Raw genomic sequence first — 18579 nt, 5'->3', positions numbered from 1 at the left:
ATACACACATACATATATTAATATATACTCATCACTAAAAAATTTATCGTTATTTTTACAGATTAGTCTCAGCTTGTCCAGTCAAATAGCAACACAGAGCTTGTATTTTGCTCGAAGCACTTATTTTGTGGAAAGCTTTAAGACCACCAGAAGTTTACAGAGCGATGAGAAGCCAGATCTGTTTGGTCTCAGCCCATATTCAGTAGGATGGTGCCTATTTCACCCCACTGCTTCTCCAAACAAAACCAAAACAACAAAAAACCCACAACCAAATAAAATACCCAACAATAAAGACAAAACCAAAACAAACAACAAAAACAGATGTGGTCTAAATGGGTGGTAAATACCAAGTTCAGAGCTGGTACACATAGCAATATATTGCATTACCTCAACAATAAATCCCAGTCTGCTCCAGAGGAAAATACAGACATCTGCTACCAACCAAAAAGACAAGCAACAGAAATGTGCACTTCTTTTTTTTTTAGCTGATCCAACATACAGGAACAGAATAAATCACCAAAAAAGGTTAAGTGAGATTTTCCAACTACGTATTTCAGAATTTTCCTTCCCTGATAAATCCACAATGCCTGAGCCCTCCTATAGTGAAAAGGAGAGAACATCACTTACCAATAAGCAGAATACTTGAATTAGTAAAGAATTTGAAGAACTCGTGACCATTAGAAAAATTAAAAATACTTGACCAATAGGCTCATTGTTTTTCTTTCCTTTTTTTTTTTTTAAATTACATCAGCCAGGGAAGTGAGTCACTGCCTGGTCCCATTTCTTGGGCATCACCTTAAAATTTAGCTTCCAGCTGTAAAGTTTCAAAAGAGGTTTTAAAAAAAAAAAAACAAAACAAAAACCCAACCCCAAACCCACAACCTGCCAGCTTCCTCAGGATGGTAAATATAATGAAAACCAAAATAGAGTTTTTTAAGCCGAGAACTGCAGCTGCAACTTAGAAAGAAAGAAGTTGGCTTGAAAAGCGCTTTTGCACTCCACTGGGATCAGGTTGCCTGTACATCAGATGGGATTTGGGAAGAGCAGCTTCAACGCTGCTCTGACTTGCATCAGCAGCTGGGCTCAGCTTCGAGTCGGTCCCTGGGTGTAGGGAGTTTGTCTGACCCACAACAGCAAAAAAAAAACCTGAAGTCCTGGGGCAACCACGCAACATAAAGTGAATATATTAATTTCAGGAAGTTTAGTCCCTCTCCGTTTTTGTTTTATGTGCAAACATACCACAGAATAAAAACTCACACTGAGTTTTAGGAAGTTTTAGGCTTTGGGGCTTTACTGGTCTTAGAGACAACATGCAAAAACTCAGTTCCCAAACTAGACTGTGATTTCTTCCGTGACAGCTCTGTCCTTGGCTCCTTCAGGGCTGGATAGGAGCAACGCCTGATATGGGGAGGGGAAAGAAAAATCTCCTCCCCTTGCCTCTGGCAAGAGCGTTGCTGGGAGAGAAAAGCAGCACCTGCAAGTTTGTAGGTGTCAGACCCACGCTACAGAGGCAGATAACTAAAAGCCACCAGCAGCCCATGGAGCTTTAAACCTCTACTTATTCACTTTTCTTTTCCAGGTAGGAGTAATGCACCCTATGGGGCTGCTAGCTGCCACTGTTCCCTTTGCCGAGGAGGGAAAGGGCACCGCCACCCACTGTCCTCAGCCAACACAGATGCTCAGTGGCTCCATGGTGAGAATTCGAGGTTGCGCTCACAGGGTGTGCGTGAAACACACCCATCCTCCACATTTGTAGAGGATCGGCAGCAGCCAGTTGTTCTGCAGCTTTAAAAGCACTCAGCTCTCTAAATATCTCCAAACCCAGCCTTGTTGGTGCAACCTGCAATTACACGCAAACCCAAAATAGTGCCTCGGCAGCGCCAGCACCACTCCTCACCGTGGCACGCCCCAGCACAGCTCCCCGCCACTCCCAGCCCGCTTCCTCCAGTGTGGCTGGGCAAACACGGCTCCCCATGTGCTTCCAAAATAGGAGTTTTACAATCAGCCCACTGCACCAGCGTATTTTCCTCTTCCTCCCTAAGAAAGCCTTTTAGGGAAGCACAGGATATGCCTGAGGTGCTCTGATCAGGTGACAAAGCATCCGCTCTCCTGCGCAAAGTGGAAAGCACCCATGCAGCAAGGGGTGCACACGGGATGAGGAGCCCTTCCTTCATCACTGTCAGCAACCCAGGAGCACACATCTCATTGCAGAGGAACCTGACCACAACACACCAAAAGAAAAATCAACCATCCTCTCATTAAAATATGTGGCTGGAGCAAGAGGATTCATTAAGTTGAAGACCTTCCTCCCCTCCTCCCCCGGTTGGTTTGCCGACAGTACTTGTGTCCAGAAGGGATGCAGAGAGGCACAAATGGTACCAGGACCACAGACCGAAACCCACACACAGGAAGGAGGACAGTGGTGCTGTCAGGGTCAACAGCAAAAGACGTCACCAGCAGCAAAAACGCCCTTGAGTTGCAGGGAGGTGCTGACATACCGGGGACAGGATCCCTCCAGCGCATCGTTGCGCAAGGACGCGTCTCCTCCCTGGCTCCCGCTGCCAAGTTTCACTGGGAGGCCACTAACACGTATTTGCCCTCCAGAAGTTACTCAGAGAGAGCTGCAGGAGCAGCCACCGCCTGCCAGGTGATGAGGCAACAGAGAGAGTAGCCCCGGAGTCACCTCTCCCCTCTCTTCTTCTCTTCCCTCACCCCCTGCCCTGGTAATGCTCTGGGGAAGCAAGGAATGGTACCACGTGGCAACCTTCAGCTACAGCGGACTGGGTGACCCCACAGCTCTCCCCAGCAAACACCACCACCTGCTCCTGGACACCAGGCTCTCCAGCCCCCTCCAGAAGAACCCTTTTCTAGCCCTAGCTAGCAATGTCAAGAGATGCTATGGTAATACAGGAAGCTATACAAGAACCACCAACCACTTCTGGGGAAGTACTTTGAATGGGGGCACCTCCACCTCCTGCTTCAAAAAGCAGTTTGCTGGGCTCCACTCTGCCATCCAGGTGATGTAGGACATGGTGCACCCCCCTTCCCAGCACCTCTATGTTACACCAGTCCAGCAGAGCATTGACACCCACTGATGGCCCCTTCTGCACTGCCATGATCCTCACACACACCCACCCAGTGATGTTGCACCTGCTGCCCCTGCTCTCGCCACCCTGCAGGCTGCCAGGGGCAGCAAACGCAGCTCAGCCTCCTGCCCCAGCCTGGCCCTCGCCTGCTCTGGTGCTGTAGAGGTGTGGTGCGAGCTGGGGAAACAGGAGGACAAGTAACAAGTGACAGGGAAGGCCAAGATTATTCAAGAAAAACTTTTCAGCCTCAGTTACCTGCCCTGCAGCAGTACACTCACACATCTTGCATTCTTTGTCTTGTTACCACTGAACAACTGCTCAGCGAACCAAGCATTTTCAAGAGCATCCCCTTCCTTCAAAAGAGAGGGAGGAGAAAGGGCAAAAAGAGTAACCAGTTGGAAGAGTAGCCCTATAACCTATATAGTTTATTCTACCAAACAGAAAACACCACACTTTGCAAGTCAGGGGGCTCTGGAAAGCAAAGTTGATGGTCAATCACCTTCTCATTTGGACTGGGATCAGCGACCATTTACTAAGCACCATACCCTCCCCTTCCCCAGTTCTGTCCATTCTCTTTCAAAGACAAAGATTTTAATGAAGTTATGCAGAGATGGACAGAAGCACTCTCTCTTGTGCTTTTCAAACACAAACAGGTTTTATGCACTTCTTGCATTCACCTTCAGATGCTGACCAACTGCGAAGTACATTTCACCAAGTAAACATCTGTAGAAGGACTTGACAACCAAGGAGCAAGTATTTGACCTTATCTCTTCGATTTATTAGTCTCTTTAAAGAAGAAAAAAAAATCTGTCTTTGAGAGATTTCCCCCTTAATAGCTTTCTGAGCTACTCTTTCAACAAGTCTGTCACCAGGAAGAAAGCAAGACATTAGTCAGGCTCATGCTTATTTAATAAAAACCTGCATATGCAGTAGGGTCTGAAAGTTTGTCTTTATTTTTAAAATGCTTGCAAACTAGAGTGTGATTTTGCAGTGTAAAATCCATCTGAGGACTTGCCCGATCTACCCTGTGCTCCAGCAGAGCTCAGCACACTAATTAACTAACTAGCTCTTCACAGCTTAGAGCAGGGGGTCATGCAATCACCAGAGAAGTCAGCAAGTATGCCCAGACCACTGTGGAAAGGATATCTCATGTCTTACTATTTCATAAGGAAATCAGAGGCTCCACTGATGTCAGCTTCAGGAAATGAGCCACAAGCAGATGATGCCGGAAGAAGGCTTTATTTAGTACTGACTCACCCACTTTATTAAATTCTAAAGACAGAGGTGGGTGTGGAGAGGGGATACATGGAGGGAGGAGGAAAAAAAAAAACAAAAAAAAAACGAGTTATTCCCTTGAGATCATGGGCAACAGGGACTACAGGGTTTTGTTTTGTTTGTGAAACGAGACTACAGATGAGCTGTGAACACTTTCTGCACTGTCACTGCAAAAAGCTTCTCGTATCTGCTGTGTTTCACAGGCAGCAGCCAACACCCACGAAGTTTCAGGGGTGGGTGGTACCATGGGTCCCACAGGCCTGAGCAGGGGCACCTTCCCATCCTTTCTGCAACATCTTTGAGCCAGAGCAGAGGCAAGAGAAAGGAATCTGGACCAGAGAGTCTTTTTAAGCCAGTTTTGCACCTCCACCTGACCCACCACAAAGTGCACCTTGCGCCTGTCATGGGTTGTAATAAATTGGCTCCAATGAAAAGCTTTTTCTTTGGGTGATTACAATGGCATGAGACGAAGGCTGATAAGGACTGAAGCATGTAGAGAGGAGACCTTAGCACAGCAGAACTACAGCCAAGCAGGGCAGGCATCAGTGCGTGCTGCCATCCACAGGCCACCACGTTCACCCCCTCCTCAGTCCCAGCTCGCTGTGGGGTCAGCACATTGAGGGATGGGCAAAGCAGAGAGAGACCAGCCCTGCACTGCGCCCCAGCTGCACCAGCTCAGCCACACCATGGACCAAGCCACTGCAGAAAGGAAAAGGACAGGGAGGCAAGCGGTCTGCCAGGAGGGTCTTGAAGGCACAGACATCTCTCAGTTGAAATGCCAGGGCTGCCCATCCTTTGTGTGGCTCAGGCATTCCTCTGCTCACCTAAAGAATGTGGATATTCTTCTGGACACTAAGTCACCATTCAAGAAGACAATGTTTTACACTGGAATCACACTGTTACAGAACACACAACTGCCCAAACAGAAGGTTTCTAAACAGAACAGCTGTTCTGATCCCTTTTCTGGCAATGCCCAATTTAGTCACATTTACAATTGAGACATATCAAGTGTCCACGTGAAGTTTATTCCATGAGGATACAGTCCAAGTCACGTCGCAAAACCTGCAGTGTAATAGAAGTGTAGCTTTTTATAGTGGGGTCTTGACATGCAGGGAAAAAAAAAAAAAAAGGAACTTTTAAAAAATACAAAGGAAAAGTTTTTTTTCTGCAGATGGAACCACAATACAAACTGCAGATTTGTTCACAAGAAGTTAATTCAAGTCTGACATAAGCCTTGTTACCTCCCATCAGTAATGAACATTGCACAGTCTGAGTGGCGGCAGTGTCTCTGTAAACTTTCCAGCTACTCAGACCAGACTTTTCCAAGGAAAGGACCCACTTATCTAACACTAAAATATAGGCACTATTACAAAGCCAAGCACTCTGCCTCATTTTGATTTGAGAAGCCTACAGCAAATGAGCCATCTCTAATACCAAGCAGAACCAGTGACTTGTCTACAGAAGCAGCTCATTAGGCTACTAAGCAGAAGGCAAATTGGTATAATCTTCAAAATAAGATTACAACAGCAAAAAGGATGTGGCTCTCAAAATAAATCTGTGGACTGTAGCAAGCCTGGCAATTATGCAGAACCAGAGGTCAGGAACTGCGTAACATCTTCCACCTATACGTGAGATGAGGTTACACCACTTTGGTCACAGCCTGCTCAGACCAGTAAGCAGAATTTTGGTCAGCTGTTGACCACTGTCCAGACCAGTCTGCTGCAGAATGATCCTGGCTAGCAGTGGGGCTGTGGGAGACAGCCACTGGGTGGCTCTTCAGTCCCACACAACTCATCTGTGGGTCACCTAACACCATTAAAAAGGTTTCACCACTGAGGAGTCAGGGCAATGGTGGTGCAATCACAGACCAATCTGGGAAGCAGTCACACACCCAGCCCAGCCCACCAGGACCTTTAGGGAGACACTGGTATCTCACCCAGGCATCCTGTCAGATGCTGGAGGTAGCTAAGAGCCATGAGACTTGAAGATTTTGGCACATGGCTCATTCAGTTGTGCAAGTGGGCCTATAAATTCAGCTGCATTGGACAAGTCCAGAATCTCATCTCAAGGGACCTCGAAGCTTTTCCTGGTATTTAGCTTGAGGCTAGATTTGTTGGCTTCCCCTAGAACTGTTCCTTTTACCTGAGACACTGCAGGAAATTTTCTGTAGGATGGATTTGCTGGAGATGCCAACTCCAGCAGTTCCTACAGCCTTTGCACTCTGTTCAGATGTGTAGAAAAATGAGTGTACTAGATTACCACTCACACATACAGTGCAAGTTGTCACTCATAGCCTTCAGGTCCCTAGACTGCTATCTTCACCGTACAGCTCATTATGCTGTTAATTAGCAAGCTGCCTCGTGTTTTCCAGCCCACAAAAAAAAAAAAAAAAAAAAAAAGCTCCTGGTAGCAGACTGACCTCTGTCCTGTGAAGCCATTCTTTGCCTTGACTGCAGGCTTCTTATACTCTGAAGTCTACTACTACTGCTGCTGCTGAGTTTAATATTTTATGAATTACAGTGGAAAAAACCCTCATCCTTCCAAGTTAAAAAAAAAAAAGAAAAATCTACAGATTCTCCACAAAGCCAAGTCTAAGCAAGGCATGCTATTTGACAGAAGGCACGAAGTAACTGTGCAGCTCAGGCAGGACGTGTGAGCAGTAATACCACAGGTACAGCACACATTAGACCAAAGAGATCCAAATGCTAATCCAGAATGTTATCTGTGAATGCAACCAACATGTGAAACAGCAATGCACAGCTCAGTGCCAAGTTGTTTTCAACCCAACGCACAAAGCCTTAATCGCTAACATGAATTATTGACCAGTGCCAGTCATAAAGACTCTTGCATAACAGGGGGTTTCAAGGCCATTAGTACAGGGTTGAATCTCACTCCATTTCATGGTGTTTTGATTTTTTTTTCCATAGACCTTCAGAAGGCAGAGAGCAAAGAGACTAAAACTATCCTATATAACCCATAAGAAGGTTATATATCCCTTGGGGGAGGGAGGCAAAAAAGGCTGTGCCATTAGCGATGGCTCTAAATAGGGGCAAAGTAGGCTGGGTGCTGCTGTAACCACCCGCCCCAAAAAGCTGCATAACTCCCAAGAGTTCTTAGCCGGGCACAGGCAATGTAAGTTTTTCAGTTTTTCAACAAGTAGTCTGACTACGCTGCCTTTGCTAAAGCATTTGGTTTATATTAAACAGTGGCAAGAGACCAGCTGGAAATTAGATCAACGAGAATGTTACAAAGGGGTAGGCAGCAGCAGGGCAGAGGCAGAATTGCACTGGAACCTCCCATCCATGTCCCCAAAGAAAGCTTAGTCCCAGTCTTGGCCAAACAGAGCAGAAAGGAACAGGCTAAAGTTTAGGTCAGACAGACATTTGGGACACTTACACAAAATACTTGCAGTTTTCTGAAGGCCCAGTTTCCCCTTTCTCCTCTGTGGAAAGGTGAGTTTTACCTAAACAAAGACTCAAGATTGGTCATTACTTGTAGGAGCACACGAAGACTGGAATACATTTCTAGCTGTATTTTCATTTGTTCTCTGTTGACCTCCTTCAAAGCATTGCTATCACAGAAAAAAAAAATCTTAAAGGCAGGGCAAACCTCCTCCCCTTGCCTGTCTGCACAATACCAATTGTAACTGCATAACTTTACTTTAGGAAACGGGTAATGTGTGTGTAAAGTCCTCAATCTGTTTTTGGAGGCACAACGTTTTATGCAGAATTCAAGAAGAAAGAGCTTAATTGCAATATGGCTTTTGAACTCACTTCCCTCATTCCTGTGACCAGCTGGAGACAAGCACCTTGTTCTATGTTGGGTCAAGGAAATGTTTGACTACAGGATTTATAGTGGAATATATGTTATGTATATTCCACCGCAGACATCCAGCAGTTACAGCAAAAAGCAAACACTGTTTTAGCTCAACGAAAACAGCAACAGACTTGAGTATCAGCCTGCTCATTAGGGTCCTACTACAGAAGCTCTGAGGCAGGACAGCATCCAAGCCTGTCCCTGGGATGAGACTCAGCATCCTGGAATCTCAAAACCACAGCCCTGCTCCAAACCCAAACAACGCTCCACAGACCCTTCCCGGCTGATTATCAGGAAGGAAAATAAGATTGCGATGGCAGCATAAACAAGGACCCAGGATTTATGATCTTTCAAATGTTGTTTAGCCAATGACCCAGCTGAAACACTGCTTCATGAAGTATGAATGCCAATTTCAGGGATGGGTAGCTGGAATTCGAGTTTCCACTTGGTTAGTGCTGTTTCGGAAATGCTGAAAGCCTCGGTGCTCAGCCAGCAGTTTCGCCTGCTGGGAGGGGCTGCCCTGAGCTCTCCCAGCAAAAGCAGGGCAGCAACCAGGACTCATTTCACCACTCTATCAACACTTATAGCCCATATTCCTGCCACTAACGTACCAGTGTTACATGGGACTTCCAGCATGCAGAAGCAGGATCACACCTCATCTTATCAACTCCTGCAACAACAAGCTACAAAGGTGCTTTAAAAGCATACAGAAAAGCAGGATTGTAGCTGCAATTTTCAGATTCAATCACAACAGATACAGAAGAACATGCAACTGACACACAGGTGACAGTGCAACATTGTTCCACAAACACTACACATCACCTTTCATCTAATCCAGAAGGGGTGCAAGTTTAAGCATCTTGGGCATTCAACACTGGAGAGCCCTAAATTAATCCCTAACATACTGGCAAAAATCTGTCCCACATATATTAATTTGAGGGCAGAATCACGTGTCTTCCTATTCTCCTTCTACCATCAAAATACTTTTCATATGTTGATCTTAAAAAAGGGAGAACAAAGGAGATTTTCCTTAAGCTTTGTTTCCTGCCGCTTCAATGAGATGCTGTAATTCCAGTAGGAATCCAGAGGACTTCCCTAGCTAGAGCTCTGCAATTAATTACCTTCTTCTAGCAGGACAGCCTCCCCATCATCTGGAGCCAAGGCAACAGAAGCAGTTCTGTCAAATAAAACGGGCAGGAGCCCCACAAACAGGCCCCAGGGCAAGCAGAGGATTACCTACTGCATGCCAGAGCCAAGCATACCCCAGCTGCTGCACTGGTGTCCGCTGACGTCTCCTGCAAAAGTACAGCATCTCCCCAAACTGCAGCCTCATCCAGCACCTGGTGTTGGAAAAACTGGTACAGAGCAGCAGCACATCTGGCGTCACTCTGCCTGTCTCGGAGACATCACAGATCAGACTTCCTTCTTTATGCTTTTTCTCCTGGTATTTTGCAGGTTTTCCTTGTCTTGACCTGCCTCTGCAGTGGGCAGCAGTTCATGTTGCCTCATTTAAGTTCCTGTACTTATATAATTTTAAAAGCAGCTTAGCTAACATTCTTTTCAAGGAAAAAAAAAAAATCTCAGTTCCCTTCAGCACAAAAATGTCTAGTAAAGAAATAACTGCAGGAGTCAGTTTTTCCACTTTAAGTATTTGAGATGTGAACTAATAGCCCCTTGACTCTCAGCTAAAGTAAAAACATGCAACTAAGTTAGACAAAGGATGAAGGCTCTGTCCCTAGACTCTGGGAGGAAAAAAAAAGTCCTCCTACCACCCTTCTTCAGTCAGTTTCATGACTGCTTACAAAGGTTTTTATAAATGAGACAATATTTCCCATCTTGAAGGTTGTTGGTTTTTTTTTTAAACTACAGTCTAGCCTAGATTAGAAGAACCAGAAACAGAACAGGCCAAGGCGGAGTCCACAGCAAACTGAAGAGAAAAAGGCATTTCAGAGAGACGTTCGATCATCAAGGTCACGTAAACCATTCCAGGCCCATGAAGCATGCTAGTCAGAAATAGCCATGAAACAGGCACCACACGGGCTCCTTGCATCTCTGTTATTCTCTCATGCTCCCTGCTCATGTATTTATCCAAAGCACCTGTCAGGGCTCAGGACTGAGCTGGAGGATTTCGTGGACAGGGGCTTCCAGCCCCACATCCCACAGGGACTGCATGCCACTGTCTCCAGCAGGGGACAGTGAGTGGCTGGCACTATTACCACTCTGTGAAACAACTTGCTGCCTCCTAAGCCTGGACAACAACGCAAAACAAGGTAAGAAGTCAATGGTTGAGATTTACTAGGCAGAGAACTGATGCCCAAAACAAGGAGACACTCAGCCCTTCCCTCTGCTGTCCTAAGGCCAACCATTCCCACTTGCCCAAGAAGCCTCGGCTTTTGGGGCTTGGCTTTTTTAATAGGTGGCAGAGGGCATGAGATGGGCACCACATCAGGCACTAGTCAACCTCCTGCTCTTAAAGGTTGCTTCCCCCTTTTTTTTTCCTCCTTTTCTAAGAGGAGGGAAGAGGGAGTGGACAGTCAGGACAGCATGAGAGGCTACAGGGCAGAAGCAGTCTGCAAGCCCTTGTAATTCTCTTGAGCTGGGGCACACCTAAACCGGCAGCCTAACGCCAGAGAAGCCCCAAAACTCTGCTGCCGTTCTTGCTGGGCATCATAATGCTGGTCAACATGAACAAGGGAAGGTAAGAGACTGTGCTTTGGGACCAGGATTGCTATCTCCCAGTGAATGCACAGCCCCCAGCCAAGTAAGCAGCATAAATGCCCTTTCTCACCTAACTCCCTGCCAAGTTCATGCGACCTGGTAGCACTGCACTTTGCTCTGTGAAAGCACCTCCCCATCCAGGAGGCTCTTCCAGCTCCACTCTCCTTTCAGAGAGGAGAGCCTCAGGGTCCTCCTGCCACCCATGAAACACCTTGCTACCACACTAAGATGTTTCCATCTCAGGTAATGAAGCACCATAACTTCTGCCAGAGTTTTTTCTCACAACTAACTAAGCTGAGGTAGGCATTTAAGGAAGAAAAAGAGCTTTTGACTTCTTCCTGCATCCGTGGCTCAGCAGCGCAGCATCTATTCCACCCAGCAACCAACCATCTTCACTAACAAGAGCGGACCAGGAGCTCTTTCCAGGCCACTGGACTGCCGAGTCCGTGGTCACCAGCCTACAGTTTTCAACTCTATCAGTTTTTGCAAGAAGCGTGGCTAGAACTTTTCTGCAATAACCACATGAGCAGAAGACACCTGGCTGTGCACCTTCCTGACACAGGTCACCATAACGCTTTCTGGTGTGCTAGCAGCAGATTTTGAGCCATTTTGCAGCTGAAGGGCTCACCATGTCAGTGCCCCAGAAGCCAAGACATGAACGTGTTGTACACAGCTTTCAGCCTGCTGAAAAGAAAGGCTATTTTTAATCCAAGCTCATGTCGGGTGGGGCTCAGTCTCCAACCAGGCCAAAAAGCCACTATAACCCACAAGACCAACCTCTGGCAGCCTTTGGTTGCAGGCTGATGCCTGTTCTATTTTGGGGATGGGAGGAATTTAGAATAAAAAGATATATAAATTAAAAAACAAAGGTGGCTATGAAAAGTGAATAGAGGGAAGGGCCAGACTTATCCTGTGTATTTTAAGTCCAAAGAACAAGGCTGTAAAAGAACATAAATCAGAATTACTTTATTTTCTACTTCTGAGAGCAGTTTACAAATTCCCATTTAAAACATGGGCAGGGAACAGAAGAGTGCAGCCCCACATTATTTTCTACAGGAGGAAGAGTCAGCCTGTGGCTCCTTGCACGGCAGTGCAATTCTTAGGAGAATAAGACAGGGAAGCGGTCACCAGCCACCTACATACAACCAGGATCTCACACAAGGCTTTCTATTTCTGACAACAGTGCAACAGCTGCTTGGACACCAACATTTTTTCTGACATTAGGATTGCAAAAAGAAAAAACAACAACAAAACAAAGCAAAGTCAAAGGTTTGGAAAATGATAGAAGTTTTGCTTACTTAGAGTTTATGGCCAACAGGCAACCAACCCATCAAAAGCAAAGATGTTTCATATGCTCTCAGTACCTAAATGAGAGTGAGATCACATAAACAGACCACTAGGTTTTACCTGTTACAGGCACCATCCCAACAACTCCTTTAGGTAAAGGCATTCAACCCAGTTTGACACAGACAAATATTTTACCATGCCATTCCCACCTTCCTTGCAGTACGACAAATGACAGCACCTACTGCCTGGTCTCTCACTTCCCATCACAAAGTGTCCTATGTGATCAGGGAAACAGTGAATGACACAAACTGTTTTCAGCTTTAAAAGAAACAAATAAAATAAAGCTTACTTCAAAACATCAGAAATTAGGCCTCCTGCAGAGAGACTACAACTTATCTTCTCCTGAAGATCACTGTAATATCCTCTCTTCACAGCTATGCAGGGACTCCCAGGAGCATCTGTGAGCTGTCAGTCTTTTTACAGGAACAAAAACCTACTGAAGAGGCAGGAAAAACAGCTGTAAGCATTTCAAAGGAGGAAATGAGACAAGGAGATTGGTTAGAGGCATATGGCCCATATGGATTGACACGAGCAACCGGCCACAGTCCTAACCAGAGCTTCACATCTCAGAGAGTCATCCTGCTTCCCACATCCTCAGCTGTATGTCAAACCAATAATTATTTTATTTCTTCCATACCATTTCCCCAATATTAGTAATGCACGTGCCCTGTGGCGACAGTCATGGTGATGCAGGAGCACATTCCACCTGGACACGACAAACCAGAGGACAGGGCTGCTGAAATTTAGAGATAAACTAACAGGAAGCAACAAGCAAAAGGGAAAGAAAGGCTTTACATAGCTCCATCTCTGCCAATAGCAACTCCTCTTAGGACAAGGGCCACCTCTCCATCTTTACACCACTTGCAAACCCAGTGACAAAACCAGCTCTGAGCAGGCCAAGCGTTAACCCACAGAATACAGACCTGAACCACTGTGTTAGAGGAACACACGATATAATTCTTGCAAGTGGGCCAGACAGGACTTGCTTGTCATTCTTTGCATTTTTAATCTATTGCCAAAAAAGCCAACAGATTACAGGCTCCCAGGAGACCAGTGGATGCCCCAGCACCATGTCCCCAGTGGTGCACACCTCTCCTGTTGGAAGCACTGCTGTCAATTGTGTCCTCCATGTGAAAATCTTAAATACCTCCACCAGCAGTAATTCTTTGGGACCAAAGTCCATGGTATCGGCAATGCACAGATCACCACATCCTCTCTGCCAGCCCCACATCCCCTGCCTTTGAAGAGGGGACTTCTGTTTTCCTGCTCCATTACTTCAGCTGGAAACTATACTAAATGCTGGCATGCATAAGCACAACCCACTCCCAAAGCATCCCACACATACCAGCACCCCAAGAGCAGACCACAATAGGGATACCTTCATTAAACTCCTTGCCATCCAATAAGCTCAAAAGAAACAGCACATCCAGATGAACACAAACCCAAATGTGTGGAGCAGAAGACACAACAGTAGCACATTCATGGGCAGCAGTCACACGGCTAACAGTGATTACAGCCACTCACTGTCAGCTGAGCCGCCTCTGCTCAGAGCTCCTCCAGGATGGTCGGTGAGCATTGCTTCTCCCAGCCACACCACCCAGAGCCCAGGTATCTGTTACAACATCACACAGCTGCCTTCAGTCCTGAGATCACAACTCTCACCCTCCCCACCTACTCACATACCAGCAACAAGGACAGAGGCACCTCTGGGCTGAAAAGCTTGGAGCTGGAAAAGGCTTTAATGGTGCAGACAGGGAGAGCTGATGGTATGTTAGAGGCTGAGCAATCTCTGGGACTGGCAGAGGGGAGGGACATGGGGAACAGTCTGTCCACATACATACCTCCCAGCCAGCAGTGCTGCACGCTAGACTCAGCCGTGAGCTGGTCACAGCAAACACAGCCACGGCTGCTTACGCAATGCTCCAATTCCCGAAGTGTCAACAGGAACATATCTGAAAAGATGTCAGCAACAGATGCCTATCTAAGGGTTTGAGGAGCCATAGATCGGAGAGAAAACAAGGTGATATTGTGTCATTCATTAGAGCAACCCAACAAAAAAAAAATAAAATTAATACATCCTTGCATCACCCTCATTGCAAAACTAAGACCAACTCTTCTTAATCTACTTGAAATGAAGAGAATGTTTTGCTCTGCATACACGTTAAATTCCACTTCTTTCAAATTCCACATTTAACTATCATTCACGCAGACCTAGTGGTAGACATTTCTGTCTTCATGTTTGGCTTTTTGACGTAATTAGCAACTTTCTTTAACTGCTTGATGAGCTCAATGTCCATATTCAATTGTATCTAGTACACAAAGTTTAGTAATTGGTTCATAAACATTAACCTATCATATTGCAGCTGTTCCCAGTTCTCAGTTGTAACCAGTAAGTTAAAAATTAAACTGTTATTGCAGGCTGATAGATTGTCAGTCACATATTTAAACAGCTGGCACTGAGCAGAAAGATGAGAATCTGCCTTCCCATGCTGAATTACTGCTCTAATACACATAGAGGTAAAGGTAACACACAAAGCCCAAACATAAGTTTCTTCTGCTGTTTATTGCTATTATGTGGCACACAGTTAAACCAAGTTGCAGCCAAATAAAATAAATTTCACCAGTCCACCCTGTAAAGCAACAACATAGCATGTGAAACCATACTGTTTTTCGTTTTCCATATGAGCTTTCTAACTCTTTTCTCAATCCAAACTACTCCCATGCCCATGCATCAGGTCAACCAACCTGCCTTGCTGCACTGCAAGTCAAACACAGCACCATAAATTGCCTCTGCTCTGAGGTACTGCCTGAGCTGGGACTGTACTTTATGGGGCACTACTAGAGCTACATGAAACCCAGCCTGTGATGGAATAACACAAATAGGTGAAATGCTGCCTGTCACTTTCTTTGCCACAGGCAAAGCCAACAGGCCTGTATCCGAAGAGGGACAAACCTCCCTACAGGATTCTGGTTTACAGTACTCAGCATTTCAAAAAGGAAAGGAGAGATGCAAGACATTATAAATAAAAAAAAATCTGAAAAGATTGCTGTGAAACAGAAATACCTAGGATGGTGTTCCCCATTCCCCTCCCCCCCCCCCCAAAAAAAAAAAAAAAAAAAAAAAACTCTTCATGTTTCTCCATCTATCATTCAATGTCATACAAAACAGGTTACCAAGAACGCAGATAGGGTGTACTTGGGCAACTGTGCCAAGTGAACTACTACCATCCAAACACCAACTCAGAGGCTAAACAAGGCTGTCTTTGGTGATCAAGGTTACTTACTGCTTATCACTAGCATCAATTTAATAAGGAATTGGATTAAGAGACTATATAGATACAGAAATATCACAGGCACTCCCTCCCCAATATCACCATCAACCATGTAAAAAAGAAAGCATTTCTCTTCTCTCAATGTAGTAAGCTATCCACATTAGCAAAAAATGCACCCAAATGCACTGATGCTCCACATGGAGAACTTACAGTTTTACTAAACAAGTTTAACTATAGAAGCGCATACTTAGATCACTTGCAGCTAAGCACATTACTGTCCCTAAGATTCTTTTTTGACCAATGATTAAAAGATGCAATTCTCATTCACTTCTTGAAGTCATAACAGTTGTATTTCCATTTCTCTGAAGCAAGTTAAGTTGCTGCACAGGAGCCAAGTAAACACAGGAAAGAGCTACTAGATCTCACATGAGTGGATGTGGCATTAAACCCATTTAACAAGGCTGCAATTCCTTCACTCACCATCTTAATCTCACAACAATTGAAACCCAGAGCAGAGAATTCAGTAAAGGAGCCCCAGGGGAAGGAGTTTCTCTGCATTTATCCCAAATCCAAGCATCTATCAGACAAATATCTAATGAAGTCTTCAGTCCCCAGAGCCCTCCCCACTGTGAAGCTAATCTAGACAAAACTAGTAAATAGGTTTCTAGAGTTCTGGGCATTCTTTAATCTGGGGAGGTATTTGCATTCTTTATAGGAGGGAAAACTTTTGTCAGATGAGCTTTGATAAGAGAACAAAGACACTGGTTAAGCACAGTTCTTTATATCTAGCACTGAATAACTCAATTTAATAATCACATTATGATCTCTTAACACAGACAAAGAATGAGTAATTCATCTTTCACAGAGAATTCTTTCAAAGGACCTCAGTTACAACTAAGCAACATCCTCAAATTGTTAAACTTTTGGCAAGATTAATGGGCAGCGATAAGCGCAGTTCCAAAAAGATCTCTCTTAGCAAGTTATTTTCAAGTATATTTTTCCGAAAAGTATTCAAATGCAAACCAGCAGATCTGAAATTTAAGTTCTCTGTGGGCACACCCCACACTGAAATCCATCAAACTCCCCTGGGGCTGAAATCAGCTACAGAAGACTGCACCCAGGGGATTCGCCTTGTGTCAGCTAATCCCCCAGAAACACTGCTCACCACTGACAAACTACCAGCAGCTCCTCTTTGAACAAGGTTTCTTTTCAAAACAGATTGAATTTCTATACATTATTATGAACAGCACTAACATATGTTGATCTCTGTAACTATTCCCTCTTTATATCCAGGTTCCATCTGTTGTCTTTAAAGTTACTCTGAGTAAGTCTCCCAGCATTAAGGAGGTTTTCTTCTCAGGTTACCAGGCTTACTTGAGGCGTCACAAGTGTTACTAGTTGAACAATGGCTCCAAGTTCTCATGCAAAAGCAATTTATCTGAGATATCTATTATCTTTTATAGTCTCTTCTACAGACTGACCAAAAACAGGAAGCCCAGCTCTAGCTTGCACACAGGCATTCCACTGGGATTGTGTAACAGCAATAACAACCTCCAGGCTAATTCAATGGCATTTGCTCAAAGCTATACTAACAGCTCTCCTGAAAAGGCAAAAAAAAAAAAAAAAAAAAAAAAGAAAGAAAGAAGAAAAACGGAGTCCAAGTGATGCCCCGCTTGAAGGTATGGATGTTACTACAGAGTGCAAACACACATGCAGCCTCTCCCAGGGAAGCATTACTATTAACTGGAGGTTGGATTCCCTTCCACGTGTCTCACCACTATTTTCACTTAGATAAACATTTAAAACTTGCTCTGGGGCACAGTCATGCCTGTGGAGCCTGTTACCTCTGCTAGCATCAGAATTTGATGCTATTACAGCCAGTGCCAGGCTGCTCCAGCCTCCCCTATGCAGAGGAAAGCCTCCAGCTTCTCCTCCTGAGGATTTCCCCGCTGCTCCCCTTCCCTTCCCAGCCTCCCAACAAGAAGCCATTGTCCGGGGGAGCACGGGGACGCTTCCTCTCCCAGTCCCAATTAGAGATGTATAAAAATAAACCCACACGCTTGCCCCACTGCTTCACTTTATTTCACCCCCCCCCTTCGCTCAGACGGGAAGCCGGCTCCAGTTTCCTCGCCATTTCTGCCGCCGGCCGCGCTATCCTGCGCAAGAGATCAGAGTTAAACGCCAGCTGAATCCCCCCTTTTTGCGTCCTGCTCTGCGGGAACCCGCAGCGGCTCACCCCAAAACCTCAAGTTTCGCAGGGGCCGGGCCCCGGCGGCTCCCCCCGCTCCATCCCGGAGCCTCTGCACGGCCCGGGCCCGGCCACGCCGCGGCCGGGAAACCGCTACGGGAGGCTGGGGGCAGCGCATCCCGGCTCGGCCCCGGGGGCGAAGTTTGCTGTGGGGCCAAACGGGACGAGCTGCCCCTCGCCGCCGCCGCCTCGGGGCTGGAAGGGGCGGCGGACACGCACCGCGCTCGGGGCTCCGGCAGGGGCCGCCCCCATTGTCCCGGGAGCGCAGCGGGAGGGGAAGGGAATGGAAGGGAAGGAAAGGGAAAAGAAGGGACGAGAAGGGCCGGGGGGAGCCTCCCGCCCCGCCGCTGCTGGCAGGATGCTCCGCCCGGACTGGCGCTCCTCCGGGGCGGGGGGACGAGCGCCAGCAACTTTCCGCAAGTTGGAGCCGCGCTGGGAGAGCTGCCGAGAGCACTCACCGCCGCCGTGCCGAGCCGAGCCGTGCTGCTCCGCGCCGTGCTGCCCCGTGCCGAGCCAAGCCGAGCCGTGCTGTGCTGTGCCGAGCCTCAACCCCGCTGCCCGCGCTCGACGCGCCCCAGCCCCGCCGCCCCGGCCGGATTGGGCCGTGCTGCTGCACATCACGTTGGCCCAGCGCGGCGATTAGGCGTCGGGAGAGTCACTCAGGGCGGGGAGGAGTTGCCTTGCCTTGCCCTGCCCTGCCCTGCCCTAACCCGCACTGCATGCATCCCTCGTGTCCTGCGTGCCTGCCTGCTCCTGCCCTGTAAGCCTCCCCCCTGCGCGCAGCCACGCGTCCCGATCCCACGCACGCGTTGCCCCG

At 46.7% G+C, this 18579-nt stretch overlaps 1 protein-coding gene across 5 annotated transcripts in view; it reads right to left on the bottom strand.

The window, feature by feature from the left end:
- Positions 1–18342, bottom strand: part of PLS3 (plastin 3) — a 49972-nt gene extending 31630 nt beyond the window's left edge. The window contains exons 1-3 of one of the 5 annotated variants that reach the window (XM_084294374.1): positions 18221–18298; positions 12532–12678; positions 7758–7824 (exon numbers count right to left, since the gene is read on the bottom strand). The gene's annotated coding sequence lies outside the window, so the exon portion shown is untranslated. Of the gene's footprint in view, positions 1–387; positions 573–7757; positions 7825–12531; positions 12679–18220 lie in introns of those variants that run through there. The other 4 variants (XM_084294371.1, XM_084294370.1, XM_084294375.1 and 1 more) reach the window with 4 other exon arrangements.
- Positions 18343–18579: the final 237 nt, after the last annotated feature.

The sequence above is a fragment of the Netta rufina genome (genome assembly GCF_964035555.1).
Source record: "Netta rufina genome assembly, chromosome: 12".
Classification (NCBI taxonomy): Eukaryota; Metazoa; Chordata; class Aves; order Anseriformes; family Anatidae; genus Netta; species Netta rufina.
This window is presented reverse-complemented; position numbering and strand designations above follow the sequence as displayed.